The following is a 5832-nucleotide window of genomic DNA, read 5'->3' as shown; positions in this document are numbered from 1 at the left end:
TGAAGTTAAAGACAACTAAGTGCTACTAGAGCCATCTTACAGAAAGAACTGAACAAAACTCTTGGCCAACCCAATACATATATGTGGTATATATATGCTTACATATATAATGGTGATATATAGACACACACACACACACACACACACACACACATATATACATACATACATACATATAACAATGGAATGTTACTCAGCCATAAACAATGAAATTCTGCCATTTGCAGCAATGTGGATGGACCTAGAGAATACTATGCTTAGTGAAATGTTAGAACAAGACAAATACTGTATGATATCACTTATATGTGGAATCTAAATGATAAAACAGACAAATGTATATAGTGAAACAGAAACAGACTCATATACGTAGAAAACAAACTAGTGGTTACCAGTGGGAGAGGGAGCTGGGGAGGAGCAAAAGAGGAGTATGGGATTAAGAGGTACGATCTACTATGTATAAAATAGATAACCAACAAGAATACATTGTACAATGCAGGGAATTATAGCCTTTATTTTATAATAAACTTTAATGGAGTATAATCTATAAAAATACTGAATCACTATGCTGTATACCTGAAATTAATATAATATCATAAATCAAGTATAATTCAAATAAAATAAAATGGTGATGTTATCAACTGTGAAATACATAACAATTTAAAAAAATACAAAAATACAAAAAAATAAAATAAATAAATTTGTCTTCCATTTTTGTTCAATGTGACTAACACTATAATAAATATCCTGCACAAATATCAAAAGAAAAAAGAAAAAAAGGGAGTTTAATATTTGAAGTTCCTTACCTTCAGCTATTGATAGAGGAAATGAACCAAATATATTCACTTATGGATAACTGTCAGTACCTCAAGGAATTCATAACCATCCGCAGGTGTTTCTGACCTTCCTTAAACCAAGACTTTAAGGACCCACAACCTATATGAAGAAAATCTGGTAATATTCTCATTTAGCTACTGCATATTTCACTTGCTTTTAACCACTACAGAACAAATTCAAAGGTGCATGTTTTCGGTTCTCATGGAGTAGAAGTTGGGATTTTTTCCCCAATGTTTTTTTTATTAAAATTTTCAAAAATACAGAAAAGTTGAAATGATTTTACAGTGAACGCCCTTATATCCACTTACATGGGGGTATTTTTAAAAAAAACTGTGAAGTGTGCCATCTATTTTTTTTATGTAAGTAATATCACTGAAAGAGAAAAATGTATGTTCACAGACATTTAAGTATATCTGGCAATTGGGCATAGAGTTCAACAAAATTATAAAAAACTATTTAAATTAAAGGAAGATGGAGAGAAATTTATGAGCAATGTATAGTTTAGCTATGGATGGATCCATATTACTGATGGCAGAATGATTCAAGTACATTTCAAATAGTATTCAGTTGAAATCAGCCATCACTGAGATATTGAGAAAAAAAGAAGCAAAACATTTTTAGGTCTTATCAAATTCTGGCAAAATGGGGATAGAACAGTGCCAATGAATTTAGCTGCAAATTATGTTTTAATGCGGTGTTTTCCAAAGTGTAGGAGATATATCACTAGTAGTATTGGCTTCTACAATAAATAATTATAAAGTGGGTGTATATGAAGAAAAATCAGGCAAATAATAGTATATATGTAACACAGACTGGTTGAAATTATACAGATAGCTGTCAAATGCCTAAAGTAAGAGAAATATTGTTTTAACGGTAGTTAGCAAACATTATTGTGAAAAATCCAATGAGAAGATATTACACATGATAAAATCCTTCAAAGAATTGTAGGTACTACCCTTCTCTACTTACTAAAAACTGATTTCCATACTTCTCTTGTCTAAAACTTAAATATGTTCCCACAGATTTTGTTCCCAAATGAAAACTCTAAAGATGACCAGGAGTCCCATTTCCTTGAGAACACTCCGTCTATCAAATGGACTATTTTTATTAATCAACAGGAGTGGGGCAAAGTATTTTAATTCCTTCCCTAACTCAATGCAAGTCTATAATTTGAAAATCTTCTTCTATAATATAAATATAATAAATTACCATCGCAAACTGATAGTGTGATTTCTAAGCCATAAAAACAGCAGGTGGATAAATACAGGTTGTGATTGCTTAGAATATAAAGTTAGTACCGTATCACTGAAAGTCTTAAATTATTGGCACGTCACTCCCATGCAGACGATAGGAGTAAATTTCCTCATCTATCATCAAGCTGCAATAGTCTTCATAGCAAATGTAGACTCTAGGATAGGTGATTGGTGTCATCATATTCTGCAATATGAACCATTTGAAGACAGATTTTCTTGGCGAATGAGTTGAACGAAAGATTAAATTCAACCGGAGTTTTGAATGTTCATTTTATTCTAGCATTTTTATACAGTTTAAACAATTCAGATTTCCTCCCCACCTACCTCCTCCCTTTTGCTTTTATAATCTTCTCAATCTCTCAATCTCAATCCCTCTCTCTCTCTCTCACACATACACATGCCACATGAGAGAAAAAAACCTTTCCAAAATCCATTTATTTCAATAATTGAATTATTACAATGTTCTGCCATCTGATTTTCCTAAACTCTGTTGATGAAATAATAAAGAACTAGATTTCTATGTGAAATTTCAAGCCACTTCAAATAGTTTCCTTTTATACATTTGATTGTATTGATAGATCTTCAATCTTTATAATATTGCAGTGCTTATACTAGAATAATTAAGGCCCATCCTTTTATTATGGAGAGGCTATTTGGAGTTAATTACAAGTATCTTAGAGACAGAGACCACGATCATACTTTCTTCTCCTTGCATATATTTTGCTACTGCCTAGCAGGCCCAAGGATCAAAGTAAAGGCCATAGTCTTCTAACCCATATACAGGAACTTATATTTTTAATGCTTCTAACAATTTTTAGTGTTTCATACTACATTTAAAAATTTAATTTTTAATCTAATCCCCCAGCCAGGATCATATTAACCCCTAGCACCATGATATGGATGCTAATGGACCATGGCTAATGGACCAGAGTTTAAGTAGCCCTACAATTATCCTGCTCAACATAGATTGAGTCTGTGTAATAGAAAGGAATGTAACATTAACAGAAAGATTTGGATATTTAAGAAAAATCTGGAACTAAGAGGTAAATAATCATTGTATATTCACAGTAATTTTAGTTTCAATAATGACCAGAGATCAAGAGTTCTATTAGGGTTGCAAGAATATCCATTACAATCATATAGATCAGATGTCATTTTTAGTTGGACCAAAAAAAAAAGTTCCAATCAAAATATTTTAGGCTTCAGGTAAATATTTTAAAATAATATAATTCAATAAGATTCATCTGAAATTTTCTATACCCACATAGGACATGAAACCTGTTAGAATGACTACACAATTTCCCTATTTGTGAATCCGTAATTAGAGACCCTTATTCCAATTCAATTTGATGAACAGAGAAAGGGAGTTTAATTTAATATTAAATAAAACAAACCTTCTCCTCAAATTCCATGTCCATCTAATGTGTTCTTTTAAATGACAGAGTAGTCTAGCAGGAAAAAAACGAAATTCATTTTGTTCTGAGTTTTGGTCAAGCCAATGATCTTTATTTTGTAAAATGTTCAGATAAAACTAGGAGGGAAAGTCAATTTATTATCTTCTTGTTCCCAAATACCCAATTATCCAAAACATCGGATAGAAATTTCCTCTGTTTTCCATGACCAAACCCACCAAGTCCATTACAGACTTTATCACTCTACTTGAGATCTGGATCCAATTTTATCTTACTTCCTTGGGAATCTGACCCCAGTGACTGGCTATATTCATCCTTTCACTTACCTGCATTTCAAACTCTTCTTTTCTACCACATTCTTTCTATCAACATTTAAGCAATTTCAAAAGTCTCTTTTGGTCTTAAAAAAATCTTCCCTTGAAACCCTTCCCCTGGTTTTTCCTCCTTTCTCTCTGCAACTCCCTCTGACTCTCCTTCTACTGATGTATCTACTTCCTGACCCTTAAATGTTGGTGCTCTTCAAGAAAGATTCTTTACTTTCTTCTCTTCTTCCTTCATATTCTTTCCATAGGTGATCTCCTTGATATCCATGCTTTCATTATCCACTTACATATCGACATATTTCAAGTACGTGTCTCTGATGTTCTTTCAGATTGGTATCCCAGAGGCAGACCCCAGAACAAGAATTTGAATACAAGTAGTTTATTTTGGAAATGATCACAGGAAACCCAGTCAAGGAGTGGGGAATTGAGAAAACGAAGGGAGCCAATCCAAGCTGGGTTATCAGCCAGCTTCCTCTGTGAGCTAGTGGAATTCGATCCATTGGGAAACTCTGGGACACAGTGTAGAGGAGCTGGGGACAAGCAGGTCCAACTCTGTAAAGTCCCCAGACCCCTTAAAGAATGTTGCTTTCACAAGTGTTTTTTTTTTCCTGTCTGAATGTAAGTTACATTGATATACGGAGTGACTTGAATATGTTGTATTACTGTCTTTCCTTCAGTGGAGATGTTGTGTGTGTGTGTGTGTGTGTGTGTGTGTGTGTGTGTGTGTGTGTGTGTGTGTGTGTGTGTGTGTGTGTGTGTGTGTGTGTGTGTGTGTTTGATTCAAATTGGCTTAAAAGAGTGTATTACCCTATCTCAAGGGAAGAGGAGAGACTAGTACTTACTGGATTTCAATAATAGATGATGTGATGATGGTTAAAGTAATATGTGGCACAAGGCTTATCAGACAGATCTAACACTTTTTGAAACTATAATGGGAACTTACTGCTCCCCCCTTTCAACAGGCTGCCTATCTGCTCTGCTTATCTGAGAACAAATCCCTGGCTTTTGTCCATCCCCTTGTCTCTTGTTTCCTAGGCAGCAAATCTTTTTACACAATTCCATAGCTTTTTCTCTTCTGAATGATCTTCCTAGAGCATTTTGTCACTATGCCCCCATATACTAAGTTCCTTGGCCAGAGGCAACTGAGTGCCCACATATTACCCCCTCGTGCAGCTAGAGCTGTGAAATCAGTAAAAATAATAACAATGGGTGGAAGACACCAGGGCATATGTAGGAGATAATAATACTGCGACTATAAGCATAAAGTAGATAGTAGGGGAAGCCTGAAAGATCATGCCATAGACTAACAAGGGATAGTATCATTCTACCCCCCAAAAGATCATGGCCACACACTAATCCAGGAGGCAGGGCAGTTTTTTGCTTATGGGGGTCAGCTGTACTATCAAACTGCTTATGTGAGAACCCCAGCTCTAGCAGTTTGCTGGATTAATTTTCCTTCCTAAAAATAAAAATAATAATGGAAACTACTTCATAGTGTTGTTATATAGATTAAATGAAGAATGGAAAAACAACAAAGTCCTACGCTATAGCACAGGGAACTATATTCAATATCCTGTGATAAACCATAATGGAAAAGAATATAAAAAGGAATGTATATATATGTATAACTGAATCACTTTGCTGTACAGCAGAAATTAACACATTGTAAATCAACTATACTTCAATTAAAAAGTAAATAGGTTAAATGAGATGTTCCTTATAAATCATCAATCACAGCGCCCAGCATATAGTGAACACTCGGTCAGTGTAGGCTGTTGTCAATTAATAGCTCCAGCCAGCATCTGCCAGCCATGATTTTCTCCCAAGCACATGTCCTGTAAGTGACTGACACTGAAGCATCTGCTCTGATGTCCTTCCTCTGGCAAAAAAATGTGTAAAAAGACGGGCTCTGTTAGACATCCAAATATGTCTCATCAGCTTCTTCCAAGTCCCTGTTTAAACCTCTCCTATGTTTGGTTCCAAAAGGTATGGGGAGCCTGTCTTCCCTCT

Source organism: Lagenorhynchus albirostris, chromosome 13, assembly GCF_949774975.1.
Source record: "Lagenorhynchus albirostris chromosome 13, mLagAlb1.1, whole genome shotgun sequence".
Lineage (NCBI taxonomy): Eukaryota > Metazoa > Chordata > Mammalia > Artiodactyla > Delphinidae > Lagenorhynchus > Lagenorhynchus albirostris.
This window is presented reverse-complemented; position numbering follows the sequence as displayed.